Here is an 18,239-nt window from a genome sequence, read left to right as displayed (position 1 = left end):
TTTGCATACAAATACTGTTACAGTTTACTGAGCTCATAGGTGGCGTTGTGAAGTTGGTAACTGAGTGGTCAATGAAGCAAAGCAAAGACGACCAAACATATGTCGGACGTCAGTAGCCAAGTGGTAAAGAGCAACGGAAACAAAAACGAAAAACACTGCAACCTTCACAATGCAACGTAAGAGCAGGAGAGGTTCAAAAAGTACCAACTGCTACCAAATCACATGCAAGCAAAATAATGTTCATTGTCAGCTAGGGCACATCACGTTCTTTTCCAGTAGAAATCGTGTATAAGAAACGTGTTGCTGTTATAGAAGTTTTGCCCATTTTCAAAAAATCTGGATTTACGTGAGATCTTTTAGGTTTTTAGGAAACTGTGGGTAATTTGTTTCAGAATGTTTTTAGACGTGCTTATGAACTCGGTGTGTCTTTCTTGTGGTTTTACTGCAAGAATATGGTGCAGATATGTAAGGGAATTGCTTAAGGTGTCTACTATTTACATGTCGTGTTGCAGCGCAAAGGGCTTGTGGTTTACTGCTTCTTACCACTAAATACATATTTTTTTATTGCGCTTGCCAATAATTACATTACATACTGGTACTATTGTATGGATAATATCTTGTGATTTCGCATCCACAAATTTATAGGTTTTCTATCATTATGTCAAAAGTATGCACCATTTATTAAGTCTCACTTTTGGGTGCATGAATAGTATTCGACATTTCCGTTAATTTGTATCGAATATCTCCCTCGTGTTATTAGTAACTCTGCACCTAGTTTCAGCAAATTTCATGAACTTAACTGACCTAGGAACTGACTCCACTGCCTCATGTCTGTAACACTTTCGTGTCATCACGTTGTAAGTGTTCAAACATGTGTGTACATGTTCTCTAGTAAGAGTCTTAATTCTCTTAGGGAACCATTATTTACTACAGTATGCGCATTTTGATTCTGTTTCGAAATACAGCTTCACCTTCTGCATGCATTCCTCCATAATTAATTCACCGTCGTTTTGAATGTGTCTTCCTTGCAAACTACGGTGGCCCCTTGACACCATCGCTTTCGTTTTTTAGTTTCTTTCGACGCTTACTCCATTCCGTCCTAATTTTATTCAAGGTCTAAAGGGACGTATTGGCATATCCTGACGACCCACAGACCCACTCAGTGCGTCGGTTCATAAATCTCAGAAGTTCTTGGAAAATGTCTGATTCAAACGTATTTCGTACAACTATAAGTTCAGCGTTACTGAAACTTCACAAGACGTGACTGTTTCGTATATGTTCATATTCACAAGTAGTAACCACTCTAATTTCACCGCATATTATAAAATTATCTAAGGTTTCGGTCTGTCAAAAATATATGTTGTAGTTGTGTAGGTCGACGTCTTGCTTTGAAAGCAAATGTATTACACAATTCTGTAGGCATCTGCGGGTACTATGTGCGGTTGCACTCAATTATAGGGACTTCTATCAGCACATTAGCTTCGATTTGGGACATTTTCAAATACACTTTATTCTTTTATCTTGCTTAGTAGGGAAATAATGAATCTGATTTTGAAATGTTTATTTCGATACTAACTTTATGATTGATGAAGGTTACAAAGACAGATAAGCCACGTATTACCTATGGCTAGTAAAGCGCTGCGTTCCAGTCAGGAGCTATCTAAGTTTTTTAGTGTGGGTCTTAGACGATTTTTTCAACAATGAAATATCGCACAACACGAGGGGGCAGATGAGTAGCAACATTGCGATGGCGGATCGTGTGATTTTTGTAGTGCTATTTTTCGTGCTGTAGTGCTTCTTCTTGGTGAGAAAAGGTCATTGACTGAATATTTGAACTGTTTTTTGAGGACGGTCTTTAGGCAGAAAAACGTAATACAATAGCGTTTGGTGGGACACTATACGAAACAGTAAGTGACGAGCCAACATCTAGTTTCCGTCATCTCTTACCCACAATAACATCAATTGCTGTTGACGTCTGGTGTAAACTAATGCTGCTGATTGCTTTGATCTCACATTTGAAATCGTTCGTATCCACCTTTATTCAGATGTTTATTCGACCAGATGTGTTTTACCGAAGGAACGATCCTTTCAGGTGATCAGATTTGATGTTCATTCTTCGAGAGTTGTTTTACAGTATTGTTGGACATGGTGTCGGTAACTGATGTACCGTGCTGAATTTTTTGCAATCGGTGAGTGCCGATAGTTTGTTTCCATTATCAAGTGAATTTAGTGGCTAGATGGCGACGTTGTTCTAGGACATATTAGAATACTATATCATGTTACGTACTGCATATAGTGTAGACCATAAAGGTTCTTTATTTTGTTCAGCGTGATTTACCAACAGCAAATATATGTACAAAATTAATTTTTTCTGGTCTGGAACATGGGTGTATCCTGCGAGAAGTAGATGGGGCAGCTTTGCCTCCCTATGAAGTAATTGATACCCTGTATCGCCAGCGAGACAGAAAAAAAAATTCTGAAAAAGTTTGAAGAAATACAGAACAGTTATTGGGTGCTGTGTAGTGAAGTCTGTCATGCCACAAACTACTATGAGTTGCCTACATCCCGTCCCCATGACCCTATTTTTGCAGACGTTCTACATACACATCTGTTGTGTAGTGTAAATAAATGATATTTGATTGTTGTGTACATGCAGCAAACGAAGAAACAAGGATTTTGTTCATGTAATGGTTACTTCCACGTCCAGACGGTTTAGCTGTTGCTGAATCTTACACCTTGTATGATCGCGGTCCATGAGACTTATCTGTCCTGGCTCTTAGTCCACAGGCAGCGTTAACATCAATGATGCTCCCGATTCCGCTGAGGCTTGCAGACACAAGTGGTCAGTCGCGAAAAGTCGCGGAACCACGAACCCCTCAATAGTTGTCCAACACAATTAGGAAGAAACGTAAGGAACAAAAGAGTTTCATGTGCATCGACATACAACATGGCATGTGTGCCAGTAGCTATTTACCATTTTATTTTACAGCGAGTACAGTTGCATGCGCTTTTTAGCTTTAGTAGAGAACTATCCTGTCTTGACAGTATATTTTAGTGGAAGGCAACGGTTAAAGAAGATGAAAGAATTTAATTAGAGATGCTATAATGTTCGTAGATTATGAAAATGCTTTTGATAAAGACAATACACGAGTGATATGTTACATCCTGTAAAAAAAGGCTACCCGGTTCGTCTAATTAACTCTTTTGAAGATGTTACAAAGGGCCAAAAATTATGATGGAGAATAAAGAACTTGTGTAAATAAGTAACTTCTACGTGGGTGACCTAGTCAATGCTTGGAAAGGCAGTATCAGCTAGGGCATAAAGATCAACAGGGAGAAATGTTTTAATACTCTGCTATTAACAGATGCTCAAATGACGAGAGTTCAGTAATGAAATTAAAAACTACGGTCCTAAATTAAACGCAAAATTATTTGAGCAAGCTAAATGAGATTTTTCCGTAGTGTTATAGCGTGAATCTAGAAATAGTGCCTTATAAATGTAGAGATTAAGAATAAATTACAAGTTGATTTAGTGTGTAAAAAAACAGACCTTGACAGCAAAAGATGGCGGGGTATGTTTCAGTACTGTTTATCTTAGCCTGATGTAGTAAGTTGACAGCAATCCAGTTTCCAGTTATGCTGAAGTCGACTGTTAAGCACTGACTAATAATCTCAGCTTGGGCTTTCTGGGGCAGAGATGCTGAGGGTATTAGATTAGGAAATGACACGCTTAAAGTAGTAAAGAAGCTTTGCTATTTGCGGAGCAAAATAACTGATGATGGTCGAAGTAGAGAAGATATAAAATGTAGACAGGCAACGGCAAGGAAAGGGTTTCAGAAGAAGAGAAATTTGTTAACATCGAATATAGATTTAAGTGTCAGGAAGTCGTTTCTGAAAGTATTTGTATGGAGTGGAGCCATGTATGGAAGTGAAACATGGACTATAACTAGTTTGGACAAGAAGAGAATAGAAGCTTTCGAAATGTGGTGCTACAGAAGAATGCTGAAGATAAGGTGGATAGATCACGTAACTAATGAGGAGGTATTGAATAGGATTGGGGAGGAGATACGTTTGTGGCACAACTTGACTAGAAGAGGGGATCGGTTGGTAGGACATGTCCTGAGGCATCAATGGATCACAAATTTAGCATTGGAGGGCAGTGCGGAGGGTAAAAATCGTAGAGGGAGACCGAGAGATGAATACACTAAGCAGATTCAGAAGGATGTAGGTTGCAGTAGGTACTGGGAGATGAGGAAGCTTGCACAGGACAGAGTTGCATGGAGAGCTGCATCAAACCAGTCTCAGGACTGAATTCAACAACAACAACGTACTTGCCAACGGCCTTATCGCAGTGGTTCCTGTCAGATACCCGAAGTTTACTGCTGTCGAGCTGGTCTAACACTTGGATGGGTGGCCACCCGGTATGCAGAGCGCAGTTCGCAAACGGGGTGCACTCAGCCCTTGTGAGGCAAGCTGAGGAGATACTTGATTGAGAAGCAGCGGCTCGCCGGCCAGAGTGGTCGAGTGGTTCTAGGCGTTAGAGTCTGGAAGCGCAAGACCGCCACGGTCACAAGTTCGAATCCTGCCTCGGGCATGACCGTGTGTGATGTCCTTAGTTCAGTTAGGTTTAAGTAGTTCTAAGTTCTAGGGGACTGATAACCTCAGAAGTTAAGTCCCATATGCTCAGTGCCACTTGAACAAAGCAGCGGCTCCGGTCTCGTAAACTGACATACGTCCAGGAGAGCGGTGTGCTGACCACATGTCCCCTCCATATCCGCTTCTAGCGACGCCTGTCGGCTGGGTGTGACACGGCGGCCCGTCGTTGACTTGGTGCTTCCTGGCCTGTTCGGATGGAGTTTAGTTTTTAGACCCCTATACTTGAATTGAGACGCGTTTATCAACTTATTGAGTATCTGAATGTTGAGTTTAGCTCTATTCATGGTTTCTTATGATTTACCTTTAACATCACATCACCAGAAAAGCACCACTTTCAAGCACGTTCCTGTTAGATCGCTTCCTTGTCTGTCAACCTCTTGGGTACAGGTTCCACAATTGATTCTAAATCAACTTAAAGGTGACGTAGAGTCTTGAACTGTATGGGACTGTGAGAAATTATTTTACACTTTTTAGTCCTATTTAATGATGTGGTAAATTCAAAAATCACTTTTGTTTAAATAATTATTTTTTGCTTATTTCCTAGTGCATGTGTTAAATTTTTGAATCGATTTAAGAAATTGGTAAGATCATAACATGTGGTATATTCCGGGTTATTTACATTGTCAACTAATTTATAGCATTCCCCTAAATATCTTGTGATAAATCATGTGTGTACACAGAGATTATTAGACGTCCTATTACACTCCCTTCGGATATTGGGTGCTAAGGTATTTTCATTGGAATGTTCTAAAAACAGTATATCGTGCTGCGTTTTGTTAGTCAGAACAAAGGGTCTAGTGTCCGACTAGCAATTTTACTCTGGGAGTGTCCTTTCCATCCGGCCTCGGTGGTCTCGCGGTTCTAGGCGCGCAGTTGGGAACTGCGAGACTGCTACGGACGCAGGATCGAATCCTGCCTCGGGCATGGATGGGTGTGATGTCTTTAGGTTAGTTAGGTTTAATTAGTTCTAAGTTCTATGGCACTGATGACCTCAGCTCTCCCATAGTGCTCAGAGCCATTAGAACCATTTTTTGTCCTTTCCAAATAGAGGTAGCTACTTCTAAGTTTGCAGGAAATAAAGGTGGATCGTTCACCCTCTCTCTCTCTCTCACTCTCTCTCTCTCTCTCTCTCTCTCTCTTTCTTTCTTCTGTTCTCAATCTGCTCGACACTTATGCAGCATTGCGAGTTAGGTGTACGTCAGCATCGCATATTTGGTTGCATCTGCGCGTGCATTCCTATGAGCATGAGTGTTACGTTTAAGAGCTTTTTCGTAGCCGTAGCTGTGGATCACCTATCATTCAATGGAAGCTGCTAAGGACACAAACCGTTAAAAACGAGATTCGTTTTGAAGCAATTTGAAAAGGGGCATGTTAAGTTTCACCTAGCTGCTGATGTGAGCATCACATGCTGTCTAATGCACTCGACGTGAAATTAATGTAACCAGGCCTCTCAATGTAGATGGAATAATCGAAAGTCATTAGCTGCTGAACGTCAGCCCTTCTCATTCCGTCCCAAGTGAAACAATGACTGCAAGGGACGTTAATATTATTGCACTCTCTGCTGCTCCTCCTCCAAATGGAGGTCTTTTTGCTAGCTTCAGAAAGGAGCAACGTTAAGCAACTAAGTTGCTAGTGAGCATACGACCCTTACAGTCTTAAACAATTACCATGTGAGTTTCTGGCAACTCAAGTCTACTTGTTTACGTACTGGACAACAGGGAGGGAAACTGAGCATACAATTTCGTCAGGGGCGAACTGGGTAACGACGTGGCATAAAGTCGACATTTTCTTTTCAGAAGAGTTATTTCAAATTTCTCCTCAGCAAGTGACTTCAGAACAACTTATGAAAATCTCTGGACTTGGCTGAACGGGTAATTTTAACTCTTTTAAAGCCATATAGAGCGCAAATAACTCAATACTACTTCACGCAACTATTCCTTCTAGTCGATAGATCAAGCTATCCGATACATGCTTTACATTCGGCCGTTTGCCACAAGTACCTTGCACTCCTTTGGCGCAATTTATGGGCAAATTGGTGGTAGACTCTTTACATGTGGAAGTGGCTTTAAAATGGCAGGGTAAAGAATTTGTGGAAATTTGCACAGAGAGCGCAAATAAGTAGGGCAACAGTAACTAGTGGGAACCGTTGTTTCTCCTTGTGTTATCAGTTGACGTGAATAACAGAGAAAGAAACGGAAAAGAAGAAGAAAAACGTACCACGTTGGTAAACTATAAAGGTGTGTTCTGTCCCATGATATCATGTGTACTCTACGTACATTGTTCTCAAATGCAATGCGAAACCCCTCACTCTTTACATCACGTATGATAACACTTGTTCGAAAACTGTGTACCTGTTTCAATTTGCACTGTAAGTCCCCATAACCCGACAAGGCTTCAATCATCAATTTGGTTCTTAGAACATGTTGGGTGTACATGTATTATTTTACTAACTAAAACCGTTACTTTGGTCAGAATTTGTAAATCATTCAAGAGCTAATATTTAAATTTCCTAAAAACACTCCATTATCAGACATTTTGACGTTTCTGTAGGTTTCATCTACTAGAATACTAATTAGTAAAACATCTTCGTAGGGACCTCTCCCTGTTCTCATTCCAATCATTCTGACTGTCCAACAGTCCATAATGGACGCGCTGTAATTCCGTATGATCAGTACGTGACGTGATATCAATTTTTTTCTTCACAGATGTTCCGAAGGCTTTTGGGCGTGTTCTGCCTCCGGTCTCGGCGGAAGACAGAGCAAGACTTTTACGGAGACCTGATAGACGTCGATTTAATTGGAAAGCCAGAGGTGAGAACCACCGAGATTTATTGGATAAACACTAATGACTCTAAGGTGCACCCACGTTTACTAAGATAATAACTTGAGACCTCTGATTAATGTAAGGCCTTCTCGATTTAGTAAATCTATCTTAGCTACTCGTAGTTATAAATAGGCCATCATAGAATAACAACTATTCCTTGGTGCCTTCGTTAAACGTGCTTGTAGCGCTAATAAAACGAAATATCCTTCGGCTTTCTATACGAGTACATCCGTTTCATAGGAACTCAGTAGCCACTGTCCCGCTAAAAATTGCACTTTGTACAAGAAGAATGTACTTGAAATAAAAAGGTAACGCATTGTAACAATAGTCAGAAATCGCTTAAGTTACTGAGTTTTAATAGTAGATGGAACTATTCGTAATCACAAGAGCTGGACAAGAATTTACGGAATGTCGAGAAATGTCTTCATAAAATGTTTTCTGTTGGTTCCAAAATCGGTAACAAGGTAGTTTACACTACGTGCAACTCCTGCTAGTACAGCATTTACCACTACTGAACATTCTCTATAAAATCTGATAAGTTTAATGCAAGAACTGTATCAGATCTCACTTATGCATGATGATGATTCGTTAGCTGATACCTGGACAAACTAAGTAGGCGATGATTTTAGGTCCGGCTTAGCCACTGGCAGGTTTTCAAGTCAACCGTTGTAACTGAATGTGCGTACATGTTCTCGGTATTTAGAGGTCTCAAATCAGTGAGTGGATCCATTAGCTTATTCTGTTTTGCTTATGGAGGATGTTATGAGTGTGAGATGTTAGGTACCAGTTGGAGGTAGTTTATGTGACTATTTGTACTGCTCGTACTTGGCTGGTTCTTGTGGTCAGACGATAGAAGTTCTTAAACTAATTGGATTTTCTACAGACTATTAATGAGGGACTTTTTCACTATGTGTCGCCGTCACAGGAGGGTTTCAGTAGGGGCCATGTTCAACGACTTAAACGTGGCCTCTCACGTTTTAGTCACGTAGTAGAGAGGTGGGACCACATCGTTTTAACTTGTTAAACTAATTTATATGCATAAAATGTAAGCTTTCATGGGCGGTATTGTCTTCACTTAAAACCACTGGTCTGGTAGGCCGTGGCCGATTTATAAAACTCTCCCCTGACGTTTCATCTCCCACTGCTAGAGACATCCTCGGAGGATATCTGTCGCAGTCGGAGACGAAATGTCATTAGAGAATTTTGTACAACGACCAGGGATTATCAGCCCGGATGATTTAAGCGAAGATAATTTAAAAACAGTTTGCTTCACTCCCTATTCTAAGTACAACACATTAACGATCCAGACCGAAGGTAAAATACCGACGTATTGTTACCTTACAACCGTCTGGAAAACCTTCCAAGTATGTGCTACCAAAGCTAAGACATTTCTGTCAAACTGAATAATGTTGTAAGGCTGCTGAATTTAATACACTAATATAAGATTAATTTAGTTTATGCTGCGATTAAACGCCCACAATATATTAGATGTTACATAAAAGAAAGAAAAATAAAACTAAAAATCAACAAATTAATGAATTGTGACGATGGACACAAACTTCCCACACAGGATGAGCGCCGCGCGTTGGCGGGTGCGCTCAGACGTGGACGAGTTGGTTCTGCTGGCAGCGCAGGCGGCGAAGTCCCGGCCACCGCCTGCTGCCATTGATGTAGCATGCGGCAAAGTCATCGGGAAGGTAAGGCGGCACTAAACACACAACTTCATTGATAACTTGCTGCTATGGGATAAGTTAGATTACATACAACGTACCCTTTTCTCAGACCAATATAAAGTGGCACAAGTTTAGTTAATACTGGAATATAATAATTATGATCCTTGTCACCGTTAATGGTTTCGCCTGAAGACCCTTCCCTTTCTTTCGATCACACACAATAATAGAAAGATGTTCTCTCTTAATGTACACTTTGTCCATAGAGTCACACTATACAATTATTGGTACTGTAGTTGCGTAAAGTAAGTCTTATGAATTTTAAAGGGAAGAATTGCATTGTGTGCAGGTGAACGATGGCTGGATGGTTGTGACGACTGCCGAGATCCATGAGCCGCCTGTGGTGGAGTGTGACGAGGACATCCCGCCGATCCCTCGCCGCCGGAGAGGGTGTCGGAGGTGCTGGGCGGAGAGAGTCGGGGAGAAGACCGTTGTGCGCCCACCTGGGGGCCGGGCACACCGCCTCACTACCCATTAAACGTATTCATGACGAGGACATCCCACCAGTTCCTCGTCGTCAGTGTGGGCGTTGGAGCTGCTGGGTGAAGAAAAGTCAGAGACAGGGTCAGGGATAATGACTCACTAACCAGTTGTCATGTTCGTGAGGAACTGATTACAGTGGGTATCCAAACAATGCCTCAACGTTGGAGATGTGTTAGAGATACTGGCCAGGGAATGTCACGGCTATGAGTCTTGGGTGACTGCAAATTGGATGGTGACAACAGCTTTTCTACAAGTCAGTGAACATATTCATGAGGAACTTAGAACAGTGTATGAGGAGGGCATATCACCGATGCCTCATATTGGACAGGGTGTTCGTCCTGCTGGATGGAGAATGTCATGACTGGGACTCTTGCATGTCTGCAACATGGATTAGGATACCGGCTCAATAGCCAGTGCACATATTCATGTGGAACCAAGTACATTGGCTCAGAAGGACATCCCACTGATGCCATGTCATCAGTGACAGTGCTGGTGGTTCGGGCAGAGAAAATCAGGACTAAATCTCTTGTTTGTCTGAAAGGTGAATGGGGACACCGACTCACAGATTTTGAAAGTGAATGAATTATTAAATGAATTGATAAAATGAAACTTTAAATGTATCCATGTAAAAGAATGTTAATGAAGCTCCAATATCATTGAACTCCATTTAAACAAATAATGAAATAAAGTTAAAAATATCTATAAAATATGTACGATTATTTCTATCTCTTTACATGTATGACTGCCTTTAGACAAATATTTGAGAATGTTATCTTTTTAGATGTCCATCTCCCACAGAAATATTATACACAGACATCCATACCTTTCAGTACATAGGATATCCTTCTTCATTATGAGAAATGACACATAATAGTGAGTTCATTTGGCTTACGACCAACTAACAAACAAATTACACACGTAGTCCATTTTACCTGTCTGCATTGATGCATAGTGCCGTTGTATTTTTACATAAATGCCTTTGTCTCTTACCTAATGGTAATGAAACAGCCATATAACATTATAACATAGCTGTGAGTGAAAGCGCGTCATTCGCTAGAATTCCAACGACAGAAAAGAAGTGAAAACAGAGGACGATCATATTGATCATCGATTGAAACTTGCGAGGAACTAAAGCGGGCAACGATTGGCTTAAAACACAATTGCTCTCCTCTCAACTAAAAGGGATTTGATTCTACATGTCAATAAAATTAATATTCCATACAAGTATCTAATGATAGTCTCTGATATTACACGGTGCCTAAGGGTTACAGGAGTCACATTTTTTAAACAATCATCAGTAAATGTAGTTTCTGGTTTGGAAGTGTGGGGCGCAACTTCCAGTTTTACTCAAGACTACTGAACATGTAATAAGGACAATATTCACACACACCATATTCTGAACACGAGAAGAGTTGACGTACACACAAACGATCCTACAGACACATAAGTAACACCACTGCACTACGTGGCGAAATTTAATAAGTGTAAGTAGATGAATTAATAAATACACACAAAGTATAAGCTAATTATGTACAGAAAAAATATTCATGTATTAGGAGTATTCCAAGGCCACCGGCCTTATCATTATACTCAACTGCTCAACTTTACTGCTTGCACAGCATGGATATAAATGTTGCGAGTGGGCCAGACAACTATGAAAAGCATTCGCCGGTGACAACACCAATGCTATTTTATTCAGTAGAACATTAACACAAATTCTTCTCCCCTTATTCTTACGAAAAAACTAAATTTTACCAAATTCTTAACAAGAAAAAGTTTCCCATATTAGCTAAACCATTGTTTTGTTTATAATACTTTGGCAGTGACCGAAAATAACATTTTTTTGTAGACTTAAAAATTCGTTAAAGCTACTAAAATTCACCGTAAACTAGAAGTAAACACACAACAAATGAGTTACGCCCGTCGGTGACGTAAGTTTAGAATAAGACGAAGCTATATGAATACAACTGAGACCTAGCTTATGCGGTGATAATGGAACAGACAGCATCGGTGGTGCAGCGCTGCCATCCACGACCGTACTGGTAGGTGGGCAGATCCCATACAATGTCAACTACAACAGACGCAAAACTAATATTAAGAACTTATAACAGTGCACTCCATTTACAGCAAAGTAAGGACAAATTCTGGTACATAACAAATTGTAAGGCAACATAAATTGATAAAACCATATCCCCAATGACTACACACGATAATAAGCAAACTATCTGCAGGCGCAACTCAGAATTGCAATGGGTTATACAGTCCTCTGCAACACCAAAATTACAGTAACACCAAAATTACAGTAAAAGGCGAGAAGACAAGTCTTCAACGCTCCAAAATTATTTTACTATATGAATGAACATAATGACGGCCTTGAAAATAGTAGCTTTTTTAAAAATGAATCTCCTTATTTTTATTGGGAGACCAGACAAACTTAAAATGCCCAAAAAAGATGTACTAAAGCTGGTCCGGAATAACTTCAATGAAAAGGGTAGCTATCCTTAAGATAAACTGCACTGCTTTTAAATAGGAGACACGACAGAATTTCAATCTCCAGAAGTTTTTCATCAGTAGTTGGCGATAATAACTTAAATGAAAAAAGCAGGACCTATTAAAAAATCTTCACCAATGAAATGAGCGTAAGTTATTTTGGAATGAACCGCGACAGGCAACAAGTACAGCGATACAGTTGAGGGGAACCTGGCAGGACTACCACGATTGTAGGGCGAAAAGCACGAAGTTTATCTTAACAAGCTCACCGAAATACTTCATTAATTAATACGGAAGGGCACACAAGGTATCATCAAACTTGGATTATTCAAATTTATGGAGTTTACTATCACCCAAAAGTGGCCAAAACGACGTCCTTGTACGGAACAGGACCCTAGCCGCCGATAAAGAGTTTAATACGTCAGGGCTGAAAGGCAGTAGATGAATTACCTCAAGTGGGAGAAGTTTTGTGAGTGTTGGAACATTGTGAGGAATTTGCGAATGCATTGACGTTCCACAACAGTGATACTTCAGTTGACGTATTTGTTGGCTAATGGTCTGTTCTGTAAGAGTGTGCCTGATGTAGTAGAGATTCCGTTAATGTTGGATGACTTAGAGAGGCAGGTTTTGTGATAAAGTTAATGGTCACGAGTTAGGGCCGAACTAGCGGTTTTCTGGCGTGATGACTAATAAACTCGGAGTCACCACCAGGATTCAGTATAAGATCGGTTTGATGGACGATATTCTGGTTTGCTAACGTCCATAACGGTTGCACCACCCAAAAAGAAAAATTTGTGACAGCTGATTAATTAGAGGCATCGAGTCGGCGTGATATGGGTTTTCACCTCTCCGTATGCGTCACCCATGTTTCAGGCATCGAAGGGTCTAGCATGTAGTTAGCGATCAGTAGTTGATTATACAATTCGTAACCAAAAAGCCGTCTTAAAATCTGTACCTCTCCTGGACTTCCGTACCTGTTCTATTTTCTTTGCAGGGGGCACAGTATACTACCGTCCTGAATTTGAACAAGGCGTAACAGAAGATTTCTCTCACTGAGGACTGTAAACGTGGTACAAGGTTTGACACCGTTTGGAACTGTACCAGTTCGGTAGTGTTCCTTTCAGTTTATACACCGAGACGGCATTACTATCATTTCTCTTAGACTCTGTTTTGGGTGAGGAGTGATTCAAATCAGTGTGCAGCAAAGTCCTTATTAGCGTGCAGGAAGTGGGTTTGGCCGTTAAACCTTCCATGGTAAGTCTGAAACAAAGGAAGCTTCCCTTTTTAGGACCTTGGTCTCAGGCAGTGTTGTTAAAATAGATCAGGGAAAGAGACGAGATTTTTAGAGAAGAGGGAAGTACCTCGCTTTATCAGTGTCTCACATTTTTTATAAGCTTTGTTTCGAATTTTGTCCAATTAGCAGCCACAGTAAATGGCTTGAGGAAGAAAGGGTTGAGTCTCCAGATGGGGGAAACGCAGCACGGGGTCTTTGAGACAATTATAGTATCTTTCAGTATTCTGCAGGTTTAGGATGTTCCGGATTTAGAACGAAACTTCATTGTGCAAACGTGTGCTTCTAATTCTAGCGTTTTTGCTGTCGTTCCACAAAAAAACGATGGAGTGCGATCGTTTAGCTTATGCTTCCAGAGCCATATCCCACACGTAACTGAAGTACTCCGTGTGAGTGGGAGGTCTTCTTGGTTTTGCTTCAAGTTCCACTTGGAGCTTTGCCATTTATTCTGGAAACAGACAATCAGGCTTTAATTTGGTGCTCGCGAGATCCACGAAGACAGGTCAAATCGCGAGGTGGGTTCGAGGTGGGCTGTGTATGTTTCCACCTTTCGCTTCCTTGTCAGGCAAATCCAGGGAGCAAATAATCAGGTAACGGTTTCACTTAGCCGTATGTTCCAGGAGCATGCAACGGAATAACAGCTGTAACATGATTCACTGGACACCAAATGGGTTTCAATCGTGTTTTCTGAGGTACATGAGCTTTTTGGGAAGTTTCTGGACAAATAGAGGCAGGAACCATAGATTCAGGGGATGAGACAAAATCCTGATACTGGGAAAGGTGTCAGGTAATGAACTGTGAAAAGAAGTATATGTTTTAAGACTAAGAGCGTTTACCGTGATTTTTTTTGAAAGAATATTCTTAAGAATTTATTTTATTCACTAGCGATTCATCAAGAACATTAGCACCCGCATCTCGTGGTCGTGCGGTAGCGTTCTCGCTTCCCAAGCCCAGGTTCCCAGTTCCATTCCCGGCGGGGTCAGGGATTTACTCTGCCTCGTGTTGGCTGGGTGTTGTGTGCTGTCCTTAGGTTAGTTGGGTTTAAGTAGTTCTAAGTTCTAGGATACTGATGACCGTAGATGTTAAGTCCCATAGTGCTCAGAGCCATTTGAACTAAGAACATTAAGTCATTTAATCGCACTACGTGAACATGTAAGTAGATGCCAGGCAGTAACTGATGACATGATAAACAAATTCCTTTTAACAAATGGCGATTTTTATACACTTTAATTGTTCCTAAAAGCATTTTGATTAAAGAAACAAATTTAAAATTATTATCAGAAAGCACCCTGTAAGTATCAAAGTTACAATTTATTCAGAGGCACAAAGAAACAAGTTTTGGCTGTATGACCTTTCGGACAGAGAACCTTGCCGCTCCCTTTTGACACAGCCGTAGTTACTACCGCTTACAACAGCCTCTGAAGACTACACTAGTGCAAATCTGCAGCACACCAGATAACTTTAAACTAAGAGTTTAAACAATTTACACACGCACACAAACTATGGACCCCCGTAGGAGAGATGGAAATGGTACAAAACCCTAACAACTAAAATATTAACCTTGCAACCGAAGGTGCAACTCTATTTTAACTTGGAAGGTGAAAGTGTGGCGACTTTATATACTAAAATGATCATTTAAATAAGAGCCCATGATATGCAATCTTATATAAAATTCTACAAGTCTGGCCAGACCATAGTTAAGATGCTCTACAGTACACAGATACCGCCTCTTAAGATCATAGGCAATAATATCAAAGTTTCCAAAGATCGAAACATATTTCAGATATTGGACCGTTACACTCCAACCAATAAATTCGTTAACACACCAAATCCGACAAACATGACAGAGGTAGTTGCTGACGTACGGTAGCTTGATTGGGAGAGTACCGCCCCCAAAGCAAACGACTGGTGAATTCACCAAGACAACATGTAGAATGTAACAAGAGTAAATCAAACAACATGTCACCAATCACTTAACTTTTAATAAACGGCGATTTCTCGAGAGGACCTGGCGCAGCACCCCCAAATCGCTCTCCCGAACCGTCCGCTGCCAGTCGCTTCAACGGACGCAGGAAGGCGCGCCGATCTCCCGTCTCACGGCGTCGCAGCTCACACCGACCAGACTCATGTCGTGGGTCGACTCCTGTTGCTCTCGTGTCGACCGCGAAATCACTACCCCTCGCTATACGCCGCGGCCCACTGGGCTCACATGGCGACCTCACATGCGCCGACGCTATAGACGGCAAGTCGTCTTGTGTCTCAGTGCACGACTGACGAACCGATCAGTCCAACCGCCAATTACCATTGCCTGAGCAAACTCGAGCAGACTGGCGGCCTAACGCGCAGACTCAGATGCAGCAAATAAGCCCCGACCGGACGACCACTCGCTGAGTTCTCTTACTGCCTAACAAACCCGGACGAGAGACACAGTGGCAAGCTGGAGACGAGAGACTGACCCAGACCCACGGAATGGCGAGCTCACAGCGCCCCTTAAATTCACGTGAAGAGGCAACTTTTCCCCTTTCCCACCAGAGGGAGACACCAAAGCTGCGATTGTCACAGCGGCGCCGCCGCCACCAGAAACGGAGGGCGACTGTTTCACACTACGCGCTGCAGCGCGCTCTTCAAAACAGCAATTTTTACCCCAGCTCAGAGCGACAGATCCTTTAAGATCTGTTTACCAGAGTAACTAGTATTGGCCATTTTTAAGTATTTTTACAACCCCCTTATTGTCGGTTATTTTGAAGTGAATAAAACCATTATGAATGCTTAAGATTATCTGTCTGGTCCACAACGAATAAAGATGTACGTAAATTTGTGGGTAGGTGTGAAGATTGCAAATGCGTCAAGCTCAAAAACAGTTTTACAGACGGCTTACTTCAGTCCACGCGAGGAAGTGATCCCATGGAGAAAATGTTCATTGATTACGTCGCACCAGTCATACGGCATAGGGATGGGAACCGTTATGGTTTTGTAGTGGTGGAGTCCATTTTTATTTTTAAGGTCATCAGGTTTTTCACTGGTTTGATGCGGCTCGCAACGAATTCCTCTCCTGTGCTTACCTCTTCATCTCAGAGTAGTATATCCAGCTTAAGTCTTCCGTTATTTGCTGGATGTATTGTAATCTCTGTCTTCCCCTACAGCTCCCTCTAGTACTATGATATCTTAACAGATGTCCTATCATCCCGTCTCTTCCCCTTGTCAACGTTTTCCACGTATTTTGTTCCTCACCGATTATGCGTAGAACCTTCTCATTCCTTACCTGAGCAATTCATATAATTTTCAACATTCGTCTGTAGCAATACATCTCAGATGCTTCGATTCTATTCTGTTGTGATTTTCCGTAGTCCATGTATCAATGCCATACAATTCTGTGCTCCATACGTACAGTTTCAGAAATTTCTTCATCAAATTAAGGCCTATGTTTGACTCTAGTAGACTTCTCTTGGCCAGGAATGCCATTTTTTCCATTGCTAGTCTGTTTTTGACGTCCTTGCTCCGTTCATCATTGGTTATTTTTTTGCCTAGATAGCAGAATTTCTTAGCTTCATCTACTTCGTGAGCATCAACGTTGATGTTATGTTTCTCGCTGTTATCATTTCTGCTACCTCTCATAGCTTTCGTCTTTCTTGGATATACTCTCTGTTCAGATCCTGTACTCAATAGATAGTTCATACCGTTTAGCATAACATGTAATCCTTCTTTACTTTCAATCAGGATATCAATGTCATAAACGAATCGTATCACAGAATTTTAACTCCACTCCTGAAGCTTTCCTTTATTACCAACATTGCTTCTTCGATGTACAGATAGAACAGTAGGCCGGAAAGTCTACGTCCCTACCTTACACTCCTTTTATTTCGGCCGTTTCGCTCTTAGTCACCCACTCATATTATTCCCTCTGGGCTTTTGTACATATAAAATATTACCCGTCCCTCTCTATAGCTTACCCCTATTGTTCTCAGAACTTCTAACAAGCTGCACCGTATTACATTGTCGAAGGCTTTCTCCAACTCGACAAATCCTAAGAACATGTCTTGGTTTTGCTTTAGTCTTGCTTCCATTATCAACTGTAGTCTCACAATTTCCGCACTGGTGCTTTTACCTTTTCTAAAGCTAAACTGATCGTCATCTAATACATCCCACAATTTTCTTTCCGTTTCTTCTGTATATATAAGTCTTGTCACCAACTTCAGTGCGTGATCTGTAAAGCTGACTGTGCGATAATTCTGGCATCTCTCAGCTCTTGCAGTCTTCGGAGTTGTGTGGATCATATTTTTCCGAAAATCAGGTCGTATGTCGCCAGACTCTACTAAACACCCATCATGTACAGATACCCTTCAAAATCATGTCTGAGTTACGGAGGCTCGGATAGATCTCTCAATCACGATAGCCACGCGGAATCTTCGACGGTTTTCCGTGCCAGGCCCTTTGACAAGCATTTGGTGAGACAATTGCAGATTGAAAGGGAAGATGGAAACAGCGGCTGAAGGCGCGCGCGTGGGCTACCGCCTTCCAGTCCTGATATATTGAACTTTGTCAGTCCGAGAGTGGTATTTTGGTCAAAACAACGTCCTTGTATAGATCAAGTCTACATCCGACGAGATAGAGTTTAATATGTTTTAACTGAACGCACTCATTTTTCTTTTTAGTTTTAGAAAGTTGCAGCTTGGTATCTTTGCCCATGACGATATTGTGTACCAAGGGGCTGAGAGGGTTGAGCATCTGGATTTTCTAGCTTGGACCCACAAAGCGTGAGACCAACT

This window comes from Schistocerca gregaria, chromosome 6 (genome assembly GCF_023897955.1).
Source record: "Schistocerca gregaria isolate iqSchGreg1 chromosome 6, iqSchGreg1.2, whole genome shotgun sequence".
NCBI lineage: Eukaryota > Metazoa > Arthropoda > Insecta > Orthoptera > Acrididae > Schistocerca > Schistocerca gregaria.
Note: the sequence above shows the minus strand (reverse complement) of the source record.